Here is a 21,632-nt window from a genome sequence, read left to right as displayed (position 1 = left end):
GCAGGGGTAGACAAAGGGACCAATGGGACAGAGTAGAGTCCAGGAATAGGCGCATGCACATATGATAACCTGCTCAAGAAATGGAAGAAGGCCAGGCACACCTGTAATCTCAACACTTTCGGAGGCGGAAGGGAGAAGATTGCTTAAGCCCAGGAGGTCAAGACCAGACTGGGCAACGTGGCAAAACACTATCTCTACCAAAAATACAACAATTAGCCAAGCATGGTGGCATGCACCTGTGAGACCAGTTACTCAAGAGGCTGAGGTGGGAAGATCGCTCGAGCTCAGAAGGTCAAGACTGCAGTGAACCATGATCATGCCACTGCACTCCAGCTTGGTGATAGAGTGAGACCCTGTCTCAGTTAAAAAAAAAAGAAAGAAATGAGAAGGCAATACAGATCAGTGAGAGGAGGGTGGAATACTGATAAATAGAAAAATGTAAACCACAAGGAGAAAAAATAAAACTAGAGTTTCACATCTTACCATACACAGAAATTGACTCTACATGAATTAGAAATTGATGTCCAAAGCAAAATGTTTCCCTTTCTTTCTTCCTTTCTCTTCCTCCCTTCTCCTTCCTCCCTTCCCTTCCCTTCCTTCCCCTTCTTCCCTTTCCCTCCCCTCCCCTCCCCTCCCCCTCCCCCCTCCCCTCCCCTCCCCTTCCCTTTCTTTCTTCCCCCTCCCCTTCCCTTCTCTCCCCTTCCCTTCTTTTCTCTTACTCTGTTACCCAGATTAAAGTACAGTGGCATAATCTCCACTCACTGCAACCTCCACCTCCTGAGTTCAAGCAACTCTCTTGCCCCAGCCTCCTGAGTAGCTGGAACTACAGGTGCATGCCACCACACCTGGCTAATTTTTGTATTTTTTAAATAGAGACAAGGCCTCACCATGTTGTCCAGGCTGGTCTGGAACTCACCTCAGGTGATCTGCCTGCCTTGGCCTCCCAAAGTGCTGGGATTACAGGTGTGAGCCACCGCACTTGGCCTTCTTCCTTTCTTTTTTCTTTTCTTTTTTTAAGAGCGAGGGGTCTTAGGCTGATACCATCAAAGCTGGCTAGTTTTTTATTTTATTTTTTTATTTTTGTAGAGACAAGGGTCTCACTATATATTCCTCAGGCTTGGTCTTGAACTTTCCAAAGTGCAGGGATTATTTGCATGAGCCACTGTGCCCTGCCCTTTAGCTGATAGGAGGAACATTTAAAAGAATTTATGTCAGAGCATTAAAATACGTTTTTTAAAAAGACAAAATAAGCCCAAACTATGAAGGAAATATTGGTAAATTTGATCAGATTTTAAAAAAATAATTCTGTATTATAAAAGACAGGATGGGGGACATGGTAAATCACAAACTGGATGAAGGTGTTTACAGTGCACAAAGGGACAAAGAATTAGTATTTAATATGTGTAGGATTCCTAAAAAGAAGAAAAACCAAGTTGCAAAGGATGTGGACAGGCAATTCGTGGCGGAATAAGAGCTTAAACTCAAGAATAATTGCTCTGGTTTGAATGTGTCCCCTCCAAAATTGAAGTGTTGAAACTCACTGACCAATGTGATGGTATTAAGCAGTGGGGCCTTTAAGAGGTGATTAGGTGAGTAGGGTGCCTCTCCTTGTGAATGGAATTAGAGACCCTTATAAAAGGTCTTGCCGGACTTGCTCTTCTGTCTTCCACCATGTTGAGGACATGGTATTCCTCCACTCTGGAGAAAGTAGCAACAAGGGCCACGTTGGGAGTAGAGAGTGTTTCTCAGCAGCTAATCAAAACTGCTGGCACCTTGATCTTAGACTTTCCAGCCTTTAGAACTACGAGAAAATAAATTTTGGTTCTCTATAAATTACTCTTTCTTAAGTATTAGCAGCACAAACAAACAAAGGCAGAAATCCAGGAAATGCAAACCAGCAGTAAGGTAGCGTTTTGTGTCTGTCATGTTGGTAAAAGTTTAAGTCTGAAAATCCCAGTAGTGGGTCCTTATGAATTAACACTGTGGGGAGGAGTGGGTTGGGGCAGGTGTAATTAGAATAATCACTTAGAACAATTTGGAAAAATTTGGTCAAGTTGAGAATGTGGATTTCCTGTAATGCTGCAATTCCTAGAAATTCTTACACAGGTGCACAGGGAGCCATATACAGGATGTTCACGGCAGCATTCATCATTCATAGTGATGAATACCTGGAAATCAGATTGATGTTCGTAGAATACATAAATTAATTGTGATGCCTTCATACTGATTTGTCATGGGATCTTGAGCTTAAACTCCAAATTTTTCTTCACTTGATGATGAGGATCACAATAGTACCTATCTGATAAAAGGATTTTTTGAGGGTAACATGATAAAATACTAATAGTGTACAATACTGTAAAATGACTACAACAGTGTCAAGCAGAAGGTGAAATCCATTATCAGTGGTAACAACAGCAACAGCAGCAATAGAAGTAGTAATATACAACAGTACAATGAATATATCAACGTGGCTGAATTGTACAATATGTGAAAGAGAAAAAGAAAGTTTCAGGAGAAAATATGCAGTATAATACTATCTGTGTAAAGTTTAAAACCATCAAAGCAGTACCCTATGGAAACATATATGTTACAGAATTGTAGAAATATGCATGGGAATGATGAACACCAAATTCTGGATGGTCTAAATCTATCTAAAATGGATTTTGAAGATGGAGATGGGGAAATGGGATCTAAGAGGGTAACGAGAGCATCAGTAGTATCTATCATATTTTATTTTTAAGGTTCATTTTTATTATATTTGACATCTATATTATTGTATGTCTGAAAGCAATAACTTTTAAATGTAGTTACTTTGGCTGGGAGCATACTTTATATTTTTCATTTACCCCTTATTCATGCCCTCATTACACATTGGCTGCTTCAAAAAATGATTAAATCTGGGAAACCTTCATTTAAAATGTCCAAAGCAGTCAAATGATCTCATTTCAAAAATTAATAGAAAAATATTTCCACTTTGTGTTTTTTTTTTTTTTGGCACAGAAATAAGTTTCTTGAGAAGTGGGACTGTACTGTATGTTTTCTTTTCTGTCTAGCATAGGATGGGAATTTAAAATATCTTCAGAAATTAGTTGGCGATTTACTTCTTCGGAATTTAAAAATAAACTCCCCACAAAATAATAACAATGACTATCTTGTGAAATAGGAACTTACTCTGTTGTCCAGGCTGGAGTGCAGTGGCACTAACATGGCTCACTGCAGCTTCCAATTTCTGGGCTCAAGAGATCCTCCCACCTCAGCCTCCCAAGTAACTGGGATCACAGGCACATGCCACCACACTTGGCTAATTTAAATTTTTTTTTGTATAGAGGGAGTCTTGCTATGTTACCAAGGCTGGTCTTGAACTCCTGGATTCAAGTGATTCTCCTATCTTGACCTCTGAAAGTGCTAGTACTACAGGTATGAGCCACCACGCCCAGTCCATGAAATAATTTAAAGAGAGTGACTAATGTTTCAACCTAACTCATAAAATCCTATTTAATCTATGTTGTTCTTTAAATTGCAGTCAATTATAACAAATGCAGAAAAACTCTTTTTTTTTTTTTTTTTTGGCTTGGTACTGTTGTGCTAATGTCAGTGTCAATACAGGCATATTTTCATTGAAAAAGGAAAATTGTAAATTAGCTGGTGTTTTATATTTCCCTGTCTTTCATAGTATTTAACAACCTCCTCTGTTTGCAAATACACAACTTGTCCTAATTCTACATATGCCATAATTAGATTTTTCTAAAATGGATTTTTCTCAGTGTTGGAAATTTTTAATTGAAAGCCAGAACCCCCAACTGACTGGGAGCTCCAAAGGGAAGTGTCAGGAAAACTGTACCCCAGCTCAGTCTCACTTCCTGGATTACTACCTGGTTCCCACTCACATCAGGCCCAAAAACAGTCTGGTAAGAGAATGATGGACAACCCTACTTAGGTAGATAAAAGGTAGGGTTGGAGTGGGGACTGGGCAGAAGTGACAGAGATGGCACAAGCAAGGGGAAAAACAGGATTTCATAAAGAAGATCCAGGTGGAAGCCAGGAAATGACAGGCTCTCAGGAAAAAGTAGCATGGACCAAAGTCAAGAGTGAACAGGAAAGAAATGGAGATCCAAAAGCAGGAAGAATTTTTGTGGTTCAAAATCAAAGCTATGATTTGGGCTGGAGTTTCTGCTTAGGTGGGAACTGTGTGGCTGCGCTGGGGGCAAGAACTTAAAGGAGTTACAGGCAGGACATCTGGGAAAAATTTCCTTTGAACAAACCAAATCTGTTACCTATGTGAAAATTGAAATCCATTTCTTCTCCTTCTTTTTTTCCTTTTCTATATTCCTTCTCCTTATTTCTTCCTTCTTTCATTTGGGAAAAATTTTATATATGTTCCATCTAGAATAAACAAATGTTATTTCATTTCACTTGTTTCAAATATTTTTAGTAAAAAATTAAGTATTAAAAACAACTGTGTGCCCCTTCTCAGTCCATATACATCTCCTTCCCTCCCAAGCACATCCACTATCATGAATTTCATGTGTATTCTTCTAGTTCGTGTTTTTTTTTTCCTTTGGTAATTTGCCGATACATCTATCTACCTATTATTAAAGAAAAAATATTAAATAATACTTGAAAGAATGGTAAGAAAGACTATACCGGACCATCATGATAGGCATTGGGACCACAGCAATGGGATTTTGCAGTGGGGAAGAGAGATTGGGCTCGACTTTGAATTCAGCATGGGCAAGTGGTAATTTATAGCCAAGGAGCAGGGTGGGGATCAGTGGATGAAAAATTACTAAGAGAAAACAGCAGGGGTAAAAGGGGGATTCTGTCTAAAGTGACCTAATAGGATTCTTGCTGAGGATGGGCCAGAATGATCAGACATCACCTGGGAGATAGTGGAGGATGAACTTGGTCAGACATTGAGCATGGTTAGATATCAAGGGTGGGCATTCTTGCTAAACTGACTTAGCAAGATTCTTTGCTAAAACTGAAATTTGTAAGGAAGTGCACAGATGGGCTTATGAGAAGTCTCAGGAGACTGAAGTTTGGCCAAGCAAAGAATAGTTTTTTACCATAAACACTATAATTGTTTTGTGTGTCTTAAAAATAGATGGAAATATGCTATAACTTGCATTTTGTTGAGCAACTTGCCTTTGTCATGGAAAACATTTTTTAGTTGCAGCTATATTGATTTATGCTGATAAAATTTGCTCCTCTTTAGTAGTGTAGTATTCCATCATATAGCATACTGCATTTTATGTATCCATTTCCTTCATGATGCATATTGAGTTTTCAAATGTTTTTTGCTATTATAAGCAATGCTACATATTGGAATCCATTTCTTCTTTAACAATGAAACAGCTATTTCCAGAGCTAGGAAAATAATAACGATAATTCCGATTTTCTTGTGTATAATCTATGATAAAGGACTAAAATGCATCCAGATTTAAATTTAAATTGTGTATGAGTTAAATGTGTCTAAGTCTCACAAATTTGTTAGTTTTAGGTTAAGATTGCTCATCTTGGTAGAATTCTCTACTATGTAAAAGTGCAGCTTTGAGAGCCAAACTGCTTGGGTTCCAATTTTTTCTGTCTCTGATTAACTGAGGCTCATTGGCCAGTTGGAAAATTCTTTCCCTTTCTAGTAGATAGCTGATGTGTGAACTCAGGGCAGTCTCTGTTGGCTGCCAGCATTCTTTTAGTATTTGGGCCAGAGAGTCCCTATCTGACTCTTTTACACTGTTGGTGGAAGTATAAATTAGTTCAAACATCGTGGAAGACAGTGTGGCCATTCCTCAAGGATTTAGAACTAGAAATACCATTTGACCCAGCAATCCCATTACTGGGTATATACCCAAAGGATTAGAAATCATTCTATTATAAAGACACATGCACACATATGTTTACTGTGGCACTGTTTACAATAGCAAAGACTTGGAACCAACGCAAATACCCATCAATGGTAGACTAGAAAAAGACTCTCTGGTCAGCTGGTGGGTGTAAGCTGGAAGAGTCCCTATCTGAGTCCGTACTTCCTACTAAGTAGCTGTGGAACAGATATGGAACTTGGGATCAGTCAATCAGATGCCAGAGCTAGAAATCTAAAGAAATGGAATCCATACTGGCAAGACTGGGGAAGGCTGTATCGTCCAATGTCAATAGTCTCAGTGATGCAAGCAGCAGTGTCTATGGGTGGTAGCATCTGCAGTGTGATTTTGGGCATGGTTCCCAGTGAGGTTGCCTCCAGATCCTGTTTCTTCAGACTTTAGAGAATCTTAAACTCTTTTCATGAACTATTTTTCTACTTAAACCAATCACTTCTTTTAAGTTGTTTGCAACTAAGACCTCTTTCTAAAAGAGATCAAATGTCAGAGAACAGTAGCTGGGTCCTCCCCTTCTGTATCATTCTGCCTTTTCCTTCTCAGGATCCATTGGCTCTTTGGTGGGTGTAAGCTGGAAGAGTTCAAGTCTGAATTCACATGACCCTACAGACCCCACTTTTTCTGACATTCATGCAATGATGTCCACTGTGTTAGACTTTCCTTACTTCTTATTTCTTTAAGGAGCACCTAATTTTCCCTTCTGGCTTCCGTGACTCATCCCAACCCCAGCCACTACACTAGATGCATCATATATTATTTGAACTCATCCTTTTTTAATGGCTGCATAGTATTCCATGGTATATATGTGCTACGTTTTCTTTTTCTAGTCTACCATTGATGGGTATTTGCGTTGGTTCCAAGTCTTTGCTATTGTAAACAGTGCCACAGTAAACATATGTGTGCATATGTCTTTATAATAGAATGATTTCTAATCCTTTGGGTATATACCCAGTAATGGGATTGCTGGGTCAAATGGTATTTCTAGTTCTAAATCCTTGAGGAATGGCCACACTGTCTTCCACGATGGTCGAACTAATTTATACTCCCACCAACAGTGTAAAAGCATTCCTATTTCTCCAGGTCCTCCCCATCATCTGTTGTCTCCTGATTTTTTAATGATCACTATTCTAACTGGCATGAGATGGTATCTCAATGTGGTTTTGTTTTGCATTTCTCTAATGACCAGTGACAATGAACTTTTTCATGTTTGTTGGCTGCATAAATGTCTTCTTTTGAGAAGTGACTGTTTATATCCTTTGCCCAGTTTTTGATGGTTTTATTTTTTTCTTGTAAATTTGTTTAAGTTTTACGTAGATTCTTGGTTTTAGCCCTTAGTCAGATGTGTAGATTACAAAAATGTTTTCCCATTCTGTTGGTTGCTAGTTCACTCTAGTGATAGTTTCTTTTGCTGTGCAATAGCTCTTTCATTTAATTAGATCCCATTTGTCTATTCTGGCTTTTGTTGCCATTGCTTTTGGTGGTTTTACTCATGAAGTCCTTGCCCGTGCCTGTGTCCTAAATGGTATTGCCTAGGTTTTCTTCTAGAGTTTTTATGGTGTTAGGTCTTATATTTAAATCCTTAATCCATCTGGAGTTAAATTGTGTGTAAGGTGTAAGAAATGGATCCAGTTTCAGCTTTCTGCATGTAGCTAGCCAGTTTTCTGAACACCACTTATTAAATAGGGAATCCTTTCCCCACTGCTTGTTTTTGTCAGGTTTGTCAAAGATCAGATGGTTGTAGATATGTGGTGTTACTTCTGAGGCCTCTGTTCTGTTCCCTTTGTCTGTATCTCTGTTTTGGTACCAGTACCATGCTGTTTTGGTTACTGTAGCCTTGTAGTATAGTATGAAGTCAGGTGGCATGATGCCTCCAGCTTTGTTCTTTTTTTTTTTTTTTTTGCCTAGGATTGTCTTGGCTATTCTGGCTCTTTTTGGGTGCCATGTAAACTGAAGGTGGGTTTTTCCAATTTTGTGAAGAAAGTCAATGGTAGCTTGATGGGGATAGCATTAAATCTATAAATTACTTTGGGCAGTATGGCCATTTTCACAGTATTGATTCTTCCTAACCATGAGCATGGAATGTTTCTCCATCTGTTTGTGTCCTCTCTTATTTCCTTAAGCAGTGCTTTGTAGTTCACCTTGAAGAGATCCTTCACTTCCCTTGTTAGTTGTATTCCTACGCATTTTATTCTCTTTGTAGCATTTGTGAATGGGAATTCACTCATGATTTGTCTCTCTGTTTGTTATTAGCGTATAGGAATGCTTATGATTTTTGCACGTTGATTTTGTGTCCTGAGACTTTCCTCAAGTTGCTTATCAACTTAAGGAGATTTTGGGCTGAGATGATGATGGTGTCTTCTAAATATATAATAATGTCGCCTTCAAATAGAGACAATTTGACTTCCTCTTTTCCTAATTGAATACACTTTATTTCTTTTTCTTGCCTGATTGCCCTGGCCAGAACTTCCAATACTATGTTGAATAGCAGTGGTGAGAGAGGGCATTCTTGTCTTGTGCTGGTTTTCAAAGGGAATGCTTCCAGTTTTTGCCCATTCAGTATGATATTGGCTGTGGGTTTGTCATAAATAACTCTTATTATTTTGAGATACGTTCCATTGATACCTAGTTTATTGAGAGTTTTTAGCATAAAGGGCTGTTGAATTTTGTTGAAGGCTATCTCTGCATCTATTAATCATGTGGTTTTTGTCTTTGGTTCTGTTTATGTGATGGATTACATTTGTTGAGTTGCATATGTTGAACCAGCCTTGCGTCCTGGGCATGAAGCCGATTTGATGGTAATGGATAAGATTTTTGATGTGCTGTTGGATTTGGTTTGCTTGAATTTTATTGATGATCTTCACATCAATGTTCAACATGGATATTGGCCTGAAATTTTCTTTTTTAGTTGTGTCTCTGCCATGTTTTGGTATCACGAAGATGTTTGTCTTATAAAATGAGTTAGGGAGGATTACTTCTTTTTGTATTGTTTGGAATAGTTTCAAAAGTAATGGTACCAGCTCCCTTTGTGCCTATAGTAGAATTCAGCTGTGAACCCATCTGGTCCTGGACTTTTTTTGATTGGTAGGCTATTAATTGCTGCCTCAATTTCAGACCTTGTTATTGGTCTATTCAGGGATTCAACTTTTTCTTGATTTAGTCTTAGAAGGGTGTAAGTGTCTGGGAATTTATCCATTTTTTCTAGACTTACTGGTTTACTTGGATAGAAGTGTTTATTGTATTCTCTGATGGTAGTTTGTATTTCTGTGGGATAACTTCTTTTAACTCAGCCAACGATGGCCAGTGAACTATTGTGTGGAGGTAGTTGGGGAGAGACAGAAGCCCCAGAGTAGGATTTCCCAAAAGACAGGGAGTGGAGCATATAATGAATATAGTAACTGTTTGAACCATTGTCTCCCTTCTAATAAAATGTGTTTTGAGGAATACTGGTGTCATATAATTCTTCAGTGAAAAAAGTCATATGGTGAGTTCAGTTTGTGTAAAACTGTACATTATCTACCAGTCTTGGAGACTTATAAGGCACATTAGCACCTCTGAGAAATCCCCTAGTACAATAACCTTGCTTAATATTCTTTAACCCATAATTAATCTAATTTTTTGGCCCTAGGGGAACTTTTTCTTAGGTAATCCTATTCCACTGACACTTTATGGAGATTGTGCTCCATGAAAATTATTTGGAGAAGAGTGCTGACAAGCATTTGCCATCAAGGATCCAAGATGAAGTAATGGGTGATAAAACAAAGACAGACATAGGCTAGAAAGTGTCAAATCTCATAGGAAGCCTTAAAAAAAAAACAAAAAAGGTTGGGAGAAGTCTAAGTCTAGGTGAAGCATGAGGCTCTTGCTGGGGCAAGGAGCCTAGAGAGGTGAAGAGACTGGGTTCACAGGGAAGGGTTGCTCAGTGGGGTCTAGTAAGGACTCTTATTTCCAGCAGCCAAGTGAGATAGCTGTTATTACTGCACCCATCTTACAGATAAGAAAATGGAGGCTCCAAGAGGTTAAGTTGCCCATGATCACTTAGCTGGTTAGAGGCAGAGCTGGGGTTCAAGGTCAGGTGTGATTCCATAGCTAGTGCTCTTGCCACTGCCACATTCTCTTCTAAGTCCTGGTGATTTTGTTGTCTAAATGTATTTCCAAAATTTATTCTCCTTTCCATCCATCCCACAGTAGGAGTAGATGATGAGTCAAGTTTTCAGACATGTTGAATTTTGAGGTTCATGTGGGACCAGCTTCATTTCTTCTTTCCACATAATTGCACATATTTCCTTCTCTCCCCTGAATACTCTCAGATCTCTCTTTCCCTATCCCCTTCTTTGCCTCTATCCCTTCCCTAGTGAACTCATCATAATCATCATATGTATACACATACATGCACACGCACACACATGTACATTATATATGTACGAAATACATGTCTTATACATATATACACATACATTTTACTGTGTGTATAAGATACACATGTCATGTGTCCTTTTAACATACATACATATATAAACATACATATGCTATTCATCTATGATGTAATTATTCACAGAGCTCTCCCTCACCTATTTCATATCCCTTACCTGAAAGTCATAATTTTCATGTTGTGAATTTATGGTCAGATGCAAGGGACATAATATAGTGGTTGTAAATGAATGATAATATTTTGGGTAGGGCTTCTGAATGCTTAAGTGGAATTTTTGTTTTGTTATCTTGGTGCAACTTTGTATTCCATTATTTATAATGTGAAGCTTTAGTAAAATTCTATTAGCCTTTTTGGAGGGGTTAATTAGAAATGTAGACAAAGAAGAACTAGTCAATATAATTTATTTAGATTTTTCAAAAAGCTCTTAAAAATTTTCCCAAACCAATAGTGTATTAAAAATATAATTATACATTGATGGAAATATTTGTTACTGATAGAATCTTTGATTTTAAAAACCCCAGCAGTTCATGGACATTTTTAACAGAGATAACAAAAATTATATAATATGTATGTATATATGTACATGTATATTTTGAGACAGGGTGTTAGTCAGCCAGGATGGAGTGCAGTGGTGCGAACACAGCTCATTATAGCCTTGACCTCATGGGCTAAAGCTATCCAAGTAGCTGGAACTATAGTCATGTGCCACCATACTCAGCTAATTTTTTTTTGAGACAGGGTCTCACTTTGTCACTCAGGCTGGAGTGCAGTGGGATGATCTTGGCTCACTGCTGCCTCAGCCTCCTGGACTCAAGTGATCCTCTGCCTCATCTTCCCAAGTAGCTGGGACTACAGGTTTGTTCCACCATGCCTGGCTAATTTTTGTATTTTTTTGTAGAGACAGGGTTTCACTGTGTTGTCCAGGCTATCTCAAACTCTTCAGCTTAAGCAATCTGCCTGCCTTGACCTCCCAAAGTGCTAGGATTATGGGCATGCTAGCTAATTTTTAAAAATTTTTTTACAGACAGGGTTTCACTGTGTTGCCCAGGCTGGTCTTAAACTCCTGAGCTCAAGAGATCCTACCGCCTTGGCCTCCCAAAGTGCTGGGATTATAGGCATGAGTCACTGCACCTGGCCTAATCTTTTTATGTATAACATACTTGTGCATACATAAAAGGGGAAAATATAAACTATCTAAATTGGTTAAATGATTAAGATTTTCCCAAGCCTTCACATTTAGAGTCCAACTCTTTGAAATCACTTTTCACTCACCAATTATTATATTTTACCACACAGCATTATCCAGTATCAAGAGGACTGCTAATGTACTGCATCTTAAAAGAGTGCTTACTGCTTTCCCCAGAATTGTTTTTCAAGACACTTAAACCCTATCTGCAAGTTTTAAAGTGCATCATATTGCTATATGATGATGGCCACAATCAGAAATTGTAAAATACAATGTTATTTTCAGATTCTTACAATTGATGAAAAATATATCTGATAGGAGAAAGATAATGTTGGTAAATTAATTTGTATTGAGTTATAAATGACTGGTTTCAGATTTAATATAATTTTAAGTGAGCACACTTCCTATTGTTCAAGTCAAAACACACACGGACACACACACACATATATTTATTAAACATCTACTATTTATCCCGTGCCACAGAGGTTTAGAGGAGATGTTCAGGTATAGTTAAATAAAGAAGGTAAGATTTGAATTGGACCCTACAGGACGAATGAGATTACACATTTTGGAGGTGGGATGTGACAGGCAGAAAAGGGAATAGTTGAAACAAGAGAATAGCTGAAAAAATAAACTTCCACGAAGTTAATGACTATACAGTTACAAATGAGATAAGAACCAGCTTTAGGTCAGAAACAGACAAATTATACAAGAATAAATGAAACAAAAAACTTATGAACACAGAGTGATTCATTGAAGCCACCTATCCTCCAGCCAAAATGTCCAAACTGAAACAAAGCTCTTAATCACAGGCAATAGAATGATTTTTTTAAAAAAAGAATAGAAGCTATAGTGATATTGTGCAGATATATAAAAATAAAAACTATTTACAGTATAGTATTAGATTTTAAAGTGGGATACAAAACTACACAGTGTTATCACAACAATAAAATATTTGCAGAAACTCAAATTGCAGAAAGAAATTGGGTAGAAATATTTTCTTTCCAGATTTTCTTTAATACTATTCTTAAATCCTATTTTTAATAATTGGTTTAAAAGTACATATGAGAAAGAGTGAAATCAGCAGGTTGGCTAGGGAAAGAAGAATGATATCATAGGTAAATTCAAAGGCTAATATTATAAAAAGAGAACAAATTGCTATAAAAATATTAAGCATGAACATAAACATATTTCTGCTAACTTTAACATAATATTCTAATAAGTTAGCCAAAGAAATCAGAAAAAGAGAAGCATGGTATAATAAAGATTTTATGAGTTAAATGCCATATATTAATATTTAATAACCAGTTTTTTCCATATATAATCTAATGAATGCCATACTTTTTTAAAGAAAAACAAAATTAGAAAGCTAATAATGGTGGCCATTGACTTATTGACTGCCTAAAACATCTACATTTGGACTTTTTAAAAGATATTATGACTTTAGAATTGAAAATAGACTTCCCATCTTATGTATTACCATGTCCAGTACTCTTTGTTCCTTTCTGTCAATCCCAGTTTCCATCTGGTATCGTCTTCTCTCATCTTTAACTTCTTTCAACCTTTCCTGCAGTGCAGATCTGCTGGTAAGAAAATGTCTCTATTTTACCTTAATTTTTGTAGGACATATTCACTGGCTATGCACTTACAGGTTGGTGGAGATTAAAAGTCCTTCCCGGTTAAAGATGCCATTTCATTGTCTTATATTCCCCTATATATAACATATCTTTCTCTCTGGTTGTTTTAAAGATTTTTCTTAATCAATGGTTTTTAGCAATGTATACAATGTGCCTTGATGTAGTGATTCTTTGTGATTATCCTTCTTGGTGTTTGTTAAACTTCATGAACCCATGTGTTATTTTCCATTTAAAAAATGATGGGCATTATCTTTTCAAATATTTTTTTGGCCTTACCCTATCCTGGAATCTCAATACACATATGCTACGCTACTTGATATTGTCCCAAAAAACACTGAGTTCTTGTTTTTTAAAAAAATAATGTTAATCAGCTTTATGTTTTATAACAGTTTTAGGTTTACAGAAAAATCAAATGGAAGGAACAGAGCATTCCCACATATCCCCACTTCCCCTGCAGACAGTTTCCACTATTGTTAACATCGTTCGTTAGTGTGATACATTTGTCACAATTGCTGGTACAATGTTGACACATTATTTTTAACTAAACCTAGTAGTTTATATTAGGATTCACTCTGTGTTGTACATTCTATAGGTTTTGACAAATAGATGATGCATATTCACAACTACAGTATAATACAGCATAATTTTACTGCCCTGTGAATCCCCTGTGCTATGCCTATTCATCCCTCCCTACCAACCTGCTCTTAATACTTGGCAATCAGTTGTCCTTTTACTGTTTTGCCTTTTTCAGAATGTCATATTACTGAGAACCAGCTTGGTAGGGAGTCCCCCACCCACGTGGCATTGAAGGTATTTGAGACACCCAGATAGCACAACAGAGTGGATCTATCCTGGGACCAACAGCCTGACAGCCTGTGGGGCTGACAGCTCTCCAAGCTGAAGGCTCCAACAAGATTCTCATCCATCCATTTATTTGCTTTGACAGGTGATTCTTATTAATACACAGGGGTTCTACATATACACATAACTCAAGAATGTACCAAGTAGGCAGCTGCTACCTGCCTACCACTAATTACAAACTAAAAGATATTCTCCACAAAGGAGCCATGGGGGCAGGGCAAAATTAATGTTTCTCAACATCTTCCCCCTTCGTTTCAACAAAGCTAGGTGAGCAAGCACAGCTCTATCTTGGATGATCTTGGATCTGCTCCTGTAGAGTACACAAAGAGAAACAAAACTGATCAATAACACAATTAAAATAGCAATCATAGATCCTCCACGTGCTTTCATCCAAATTTTTAGGCTGCCAATCTATCAGCAGCTCCCTCAAGCACCTCGAAGTCTGACTAACGCCTACTCTTCCATTTCTTCCTTAAGGGGTTGGGACTGATAAATCTTTTGGGAAATAGGGTGGAGGTCATTCTTCTGTAACTACTTCCTGCTGAAGAGGGGGCGCCGAGGGCCTTATGGGCCCCCCTCCTCCTTGCTTGCTGTCTAAAGTTTTTCCAGGTGCTGTTTTACTATCTCCCGATTATGTTCAGTCTTATTATACTTTTTAGAGTTACTAAGATTAACCTATAATTCTCCCACCACCAAAAGATATGGGGGGTTTAACACACCTCTGAATCTAAAGAGCTTTTATTTCTTATAAATTTCTAATGAATAAGAATTAGGGCTGATTTTCTATTATATTTTCCTTCCCAGACTTTTATCAGTTTCAGGGCCATAGGTATTGTTCAACGTTCTTTTTATTCAGCTCTTACATTGGCCATCCTATTTTTGGTCATGGTCCTACTCGTCCCCCATCCCTCCAGACAGTAGAGTTGTTGATCTCAGTATGTATAAATTCTAAATAATCGTAGTTCTTTATCTGCCATCTGAATTCCATATTACTACAAGAGAACTGACCAGTGCAATCATTGCTAAGGGACCAATAATCAATAATAATTCCATAGGAATTGTTGCGCAGCACCTCAGCCTCTATCACAACACAGTCTCTCCAGATGAATGTTCTTAACTTAGGGGACCATTCTTTATTTGTATTCAGGTTTTGATGGCTGAAACATTGTTATTTTATTTCCTAAATTATTACAGAAAATACTAAGGCCAGCGATCACTAAGGGAAGGAAAGAATATATGCCCAATGTGTGAGACTTTCTTTTGCTTCTGTCCCAACTCCAGAAATACTCACTTTGTGATGACCGTCATCCTAATTACCATGACTGGCTGTCCTGCTTTCTTCAGGTTTTCCTCCACTATTTGTGAAAGTTTCTTAATTTGACCCTAAGTCGGTGGTGATGTTCAATGTGTTCCCCTGGTGGGAACAGTACTCCCCTTGATGTTAGTCTCGCCATCTCTGTGACTATGTTAAGAGTCATAATTGTTGGGGTGCCCAGCAACTGGTCCGCACTGGTGCACACCCTAGTATTTTTCAAAAGAACAAGTGAATTGGGTGATATTTTGGCACCTTTGAAACTTTTTCTTATGGAAATATTCAAACTTACACAAAAAATAGAGACAGCAGTATAACAACTGACTTTACACGTCTCACACTCCACGAGATTTTTTTAAGCAAAACCCAGATATATAATTTATTTCATTAAGACATCAGTATACGTTTCAGTTGAGGCAAGCGATCTCTTATTTAATATAACCACAATGCCATTTTTCCTAAAACTAAATATATGAAAACATATTCTTAATTTCCTCGATATCTATTAGACTTAACATCAGCTCTTCAAATTTCCAAGTTGTCTCATGAGTGTCTTTTTATAGTTGGTTGAAGTATCAAGATCCAAACAAGGTTCACACTGCATTTTGTTAAGAATTCCTAAAATTTCTTTTAATCTGTAACAGTGCCCCCTGCAGGTCATTTGTCCTGTAAAATCGGCCACATTCTGGATTTGTGATTTAGGTTCATAGATGGTTGCGCGGCAGTAGGAAGCACATAATGCATTGTCTCTGTCTTTAGAGTTAAGATTGATTCGTAGATCTGAGAGTTCTTAGGCTGATTTATTCATCATAGTGTTCCAAACCAGCTGGTAATATTCATTATTTCATTAGGGGTTATAAATGGGTAACGTTTTAATTAGGAGTTATTAATGGGTAATATTTTAATCATTTTAAATTAATTCTTTCTGCATATATTACTGAAATTTAGTCATAAAGGAAAGATTTAATAAATGCTTGCGTCTATCCTTTTATTTATCACTTCATATTAATGAGTTAGTGTTCTAACAATTTCCATGGTAATCGTCAATTTTAAGGCTGCCCGTTGAAGCCAGCCTCAAATGAGTTAGTTGATAGAGTGCAAATGCTAACTCTCTTACAAAACTTTCTCCAGGCGGGGCCCGGGCCCCCAGCGCGGTACGCGGTGCAACCAGGGTGCCAAGTCCCGATCCTGCCGCGGTGGGAACGGCCGCTCGCTTCCCGCAGGTGGTCATCCGCCGCCTGCCGCCGGGCCTCACCAAAGAACAGCTGGAGGAGCAGCTGCACCCCCTGCCCGCTCACGACTACTTCGAGTTCTTCGCCGCCGACCTGAGCCTTTATCCTCATCTCTATTCAAGAGCATACATTAATTTTAGGAATCCTGATGACATCCTTCTTTTTAGAGATCGTTTTGATGGATATGTCTTCCTTGACAGCAAAGGCCTAGAATATCCTGCAGTGGTAGAGTTTGCTCCATTCCAGAAGATAGCCAAAAAGAAGCTGAAAAAGAAAGATGCCAAGACTGGAAGCATCGAAGACGATCCAGAATATAAGAAGTTTTTAGAAACATACTGTGTGGAGGAAGAGAAGACCAGCACCAACCCTGAGATTCTCCTGGGGGAAATGGAGGCGAAGACAAGAGAGCTCATTGCTAGAAGAACCACACCTCTTTTGGAATATATTAAAAATAGAAAATTAGAAAAGCAGAGAATTCGGGTAGAGAAGCGAGAAGAACGGAGGAGGAGAGAGTTAGAAAAGAAACGCTTGCGGGAAGAAGAGAAAAGAAGAAGAGAAGAAGAAAGATGCAAAAAAAGGGAGACAGATAAACAGAAGAAAACTGCAGAGAAAGAAGTAAGGATTAAGCTTCTTAAGAAACCAGAAAAGGGAGAGGAACCAACCACAGAGAATCCAAAAGAAAGAGGAGAGGAGATTGATCCTGGAGGTGGCAAGCAGGAATCCTGCACCCCCGGCACAGTCATAAAAGTCAGGCCCGCGGAAGGCTCGCTGGAGGAGCCCCAGGAGATGTCACGCAGTGGCAGTGACAAAGAGCACAGGGATGTGGAGAGATCTCAAGAAAAAGAACTTAAAGCACAAAGACCCCATGTGGATGATGGCAGAAGGCACAGAGCTTACCACGAGCCTGACCGGCTTTCCAGCAGGAGTGAAGATGAGCAGAGGTGGGGGAAAGGACCTGGGAAGAAGGGGAGCCAGGACAGTGTGGCCCCAGGGGGGGCCGTGGAGAGACTCGGAAGAGCACAGAGGTGTGATGACAGTCGGGCACCCAGAAAGGAGCGACTGGCAAACAAGGACCGGCCCACCTTGCAGCTGTATGATCCAGGAGTTCGCTTCCGAGCTCGAGAGTGTGGTGGAAGCGGGAGGAACTGCAAGGCAGAAGCTTCGGGGACTGGTCCTGAGAAGAGGGAAGAGGCAGAGTGAGTCACAGTGTGCACCTGGCCTCCATGAACGAGTGAAGGCATCCCAGAAACGTGTACATGACTCCAAGTGTTGCCGGAAGGGAGCACTTACTCCTTACCAGGAAACTGGAAGCTGAAAATAAAGAGGGTGACGTAGAAACACACAGAAGCCATTCTAAAGAAAGTAGTGATCTTGTCTTAAATTGAGCAGAATTCTCGTGGATTTTACCATTTCTGGTATAAACTAGTATTTGGTGTTCAGCCAAATCACAAATGATTTTCACTGGACAGTAGAAAAGTATGTGTAAAATAGGGGAGAAAATTAGTATTGAATCAGTATGAGCCCTGAAGCAGGGTCAGTGCCGTGAGAACAACGTCCACTTTGGGTTTCGTGTGTCTGTAAGCAGAGGAGCTGTCAGCCTCATGGTGCTTCCCGCTGGCTTCTGAGCCGTGGTGTCGAGGAAAGAGCAGTTCTTGTTTGTTTATTTTGAGACGGAGTTTCGTTCTTGTTACCCAGGCTGGAGTGCAATGGCGTGATCTCGGCTCACCGCAACCTCCGCCTCCTGGGTTCAGGCAATTCTCCCGTCTCAGCCTCCTAGGTCATGCGCCACCGTGCCCAGCTGATTTTTGTATTTTTAGTAGAGACGGGGTTTCACCATGTTGACCAGGATGGTTTTGACCTCGTGATCCACCCACCTCGGCCTCCCAAACTGCTGGGATTATAGGCATGAGCCACTGCGCCCGGCCAACAGTTCTTGTTTGTTACAACCTTTGTGAGTCAGCCACACCTGTGCTGTGTTTTAGTCCTTCTGGTAGGAATATATATCAGACTTCACATTGTATAAAACCCAACAGCTTCACCTATTGCCATTTCAACAGTTTTGCCACTGGCTGGATGAACGTGGTTTCACAGTCTTGGATGGACACATTTGTGGTTTGTAACCATTATGGTTTAAACCATGGTTTAAGGATTTGCCCAAATAACAGAAATTTTGTTCGGGAGGGATAAAGTGGGTACAGCACATAGATGAATGTTAGATACTTTATTTGTAAATAACTTAAAATAGCTTTCTGAAGCTATGCATCCTATAGTTTCTTCCTTTCAGTGAAGTTGTTAAATGTTAATGTATTTTTCGCACTATGATTTTAACCATTTATTAAATAATTTTTTTAAAGAAGTAAAAAAAAAAAAAAAAACTTTCTCCAAAACATGTAAGCCATTCCCCAATCATAACTATTTGCCATATATCATAACTTTGTATATATACACACATATATATACATACATATAGATAGACAGATTATTGTAGACTTATGGATTCCAACACGATGCTTTTCAAATCTTGCTCAAATTATTTTTGGTGCTCAAATTGGGCCACTTTTAATCAGTAGGACACTTCAACTTGTCTCTAATATTCTTTGATTGTTTACCCTCTTTCCAATGTGATAAGATATTCCAGTTTCTTGTCCTTTTCTGCCTCAGACCTGGAATCTGACATTTATCCAAAGAGTTCTGACTCCTTTTAGTGAGAACTGATATTGACAGTGCTAGTTGATCTCATTTCAATGGGTTGAATTGTTGCCTCCAGGTCTTTTCTCTATCTTGGTGAACCATTTCTTGGATGATCTTGGATCTTCTCCTGTAGACTACACAAAGAGAAACAAAAGTGATCAATAACACAATTGCAATAGCAATTGCAGACAGAGATAGTATAAAAATTATGACTTCATTTTCCACTTTTTTTTTAGACGAAGTCTCACTGTGTTGCCCAGGCTGGAGGGCAGTAGTGCCATCTTGGCTCACTACAACCTCCACCTCCCAGGTTCAAGTGATTCTCCTGCCTCAGCCTCCTAAGTAACTGGGACTACAGGTGTGTGCCACCACACCTAGCTAATTTTTTGTATTTTTAGTAGAGATGGGGTTTCACCATGTTAGCCAGAATGGTTTTGATCTCCTGACCTCGTGATCCACCCACCTCAGCTTCCCAAAGTGCTGGGATTGTAGGTGTGCACCACCATGCCCGGCCCATTTTCCATTTTTAAATGGAAAAAAAGAAGATGATTTGGACAGCGTCTTGGTATTAGGTGCTGCTGGATGAAATTAATGGTTAAGAAAAGTGTTTGCTGTATACTTGATTATGCTACAGGAATATCTGAGATATTGTGGGTACAGTTCTAGACCACCACAATAAAGCAAATATTGCAGAAAATGAGTCACATGAAATTTTTGCTTTCTGAGTGCATGTAAAAATTATGTTGACACTATACTGTAGTCTATTAAGTGTGCAATAGCATTATATTTTAAACCAATGACCATACCCTAATTTAAAATATTTTACTGCTAACAAATGCTAACAATCACCTGAGCCTTCAGTGAGTCATAATCTTTGCTAGTGGAGGGTTTTGCCTCCATGTTGACGACTGCTGACTAATCAGGGTGCAACTCTCCCTTTCACGTGAATACTTAGAGGTCATTGTGGGGTTATTAATTGACCTAACTGCAATATTCTTTTGTTTCAGGGAATAGGGAGGCTGGGAGGGAGAGATGGGGAATGGTTAGTCAGTGGGGAAGTCACATCACACACATTTATGATTGAAGTTCAGGCGCAGTTTATGGAGCCCCAACACATCTACAATAGTAAATCAAAGATAACTGATCACAGATCACCATAACAGAGATAATAAAAATGAAAAAGTTTGAAATGTTGTGAGAATTACCAATATGTGACACAGACTTACAAAGTCAGCACATATTGTTGGAAAAAATGGCCCCAATAGACTTGCTTGATGCATAATTGCCACAGACCTTCAATTTGTAAAAAATGCAGTATCTAGGAGGCTGAGGCAGGAGAATTGCCTGAACCCAGGAGGTGGAGACTGCAGTGAGCTGAAATCGCTGCCATTGCACTCCAGCCTGGGTAACAAGAGCGAAACTCCGTCTCAAAAAAAAAAAAAAAAAAAATGCAGTATCTGTGAAACACAATAAACAAAATATGCCTGTATATATTTGGTCATTTGGAAAGAAATTAGAGACCAGCAGATATCACAGAATAAGTGGAGTGAGATCTCATAAAGTATACATTAATTAGTGGCACTAAAGCCATTGCTGAAATAAGAAGTAGGAAATTAGTAAATCTAAACAGACACTTAGCATGATGTCCAGCGTATGATATTAATTCACTAAAGGATTAAAATTTATGTTTTTTAGAAACTCATATTAATTAACAGTGAGACATATTCTCCAAAAAATATTATCTTTTTAAGATGTTCTGCATTTCTTCCCTATTTCCTGGGTAACAAGATCTAGGTTGGAACTCTTTTAACACCTTGACCCTGGTAGAATTTTCAAGTGGAAAGTGAAGCCTTATTTTGCACAAATGTTTGATACGTGAGCATGCACAGCATCAGATGCAAAGCCTTCTTAATACCCAAAGACATAACAACTTTAGATAGTTGCAACCAAAACATAAACACAGGTAATGAAAATATGCATGTGCACGTCTTAGCTTCAACAATCTGCATTACATCTCACATTTTCCCTTAATGTGTGCAAATACGTTTCATTTAAAAATGGCTTTTTTGCTTCCAAATGAATAAAAGTATAATATCAAAATCAAAGTTTCCTGCTTATTGACTCAACATTCAATTTGCTATTTTCTCAGTCTAGAGGTTACTCATTACATTAAAGATTTATTCTATCTGACATTTGATACAGAAACTGAAACAGGGTATTAAATCAATCTACAATTTTGAAAACACAAGCTCTCTGTAAAAAATTATTATTCTTACTTAGAATTTGCCTCAAGAAACATAGCTTTATGTTCAACTCAGAAATTTCCTAATAAATAAAATTTTTAATGTGGTTACAAAATCCAGATTTGAATCAATTCAACTACTGAAGGAGAATTCATGGAAATACCA

At 38.5% G+C, this 21,632-nt stretch overlaps 1 long non-coding RNA gene and 1 pseudogene across 2 annotated transcripts; one reads left to right on the top strand and one right to left on the bottom strand.

The window, feature by feature from the left end:
- Nucleotides 1–4,186: 4,186 nt before the first annotated feature.
- Nucleotides 4,187–15,420, bottom strand: LOC144577513 (uncharacterized). The gene is made up of 3 exons (XR_013521651.1): nucleotides 15,281–15,420; nucleotides 12,972–13,071; nucleotides 4,187–4,383 (listed from the first exon to the last, which is right to left on the bottom strand). It is a non-coding gene; the product is annotated as an uncharacterized LOC144577513 (long non-coding RNA).
- A 1,152-nt stretch (nucleotides 15,421–16,572) lies between these two features.
- LOC144577563 (regulator of nonsense transcripts 3A pseudogene) lies at nucleotides 16,573–18,903 on the top strand (annotated as a pseudogene). Its single transcript, XR_013521720.1, has one exon. The product of XR_013521720.1 is annotated as a regulator of nonsense transcripts 3A pseudogene (transcript).
- Nucleotides 18,904–21,632: the final 2,729 nt, after the last annotated feature.

Source organism: Callithrix jacchus, chromosome 8 (genome assembly GCF_049354715.1).
Source record: "Callithrix jacchus isolate 240 chromosome 8, calJac240_pri, whole genome shotgun sequence".
In the NCBI taxonomy this organism is placed as follows: Eukaryota; Metazoa; Chordata; class Mammalia; order Primates; family Cebidae; genus Callithrix; species Callithrix jacchus.
The sequence above is the reverse complement of the archived record's forward strand: the minus strand, read 5'-3'. Positions and strand labels throughout refer to the sequence as shown.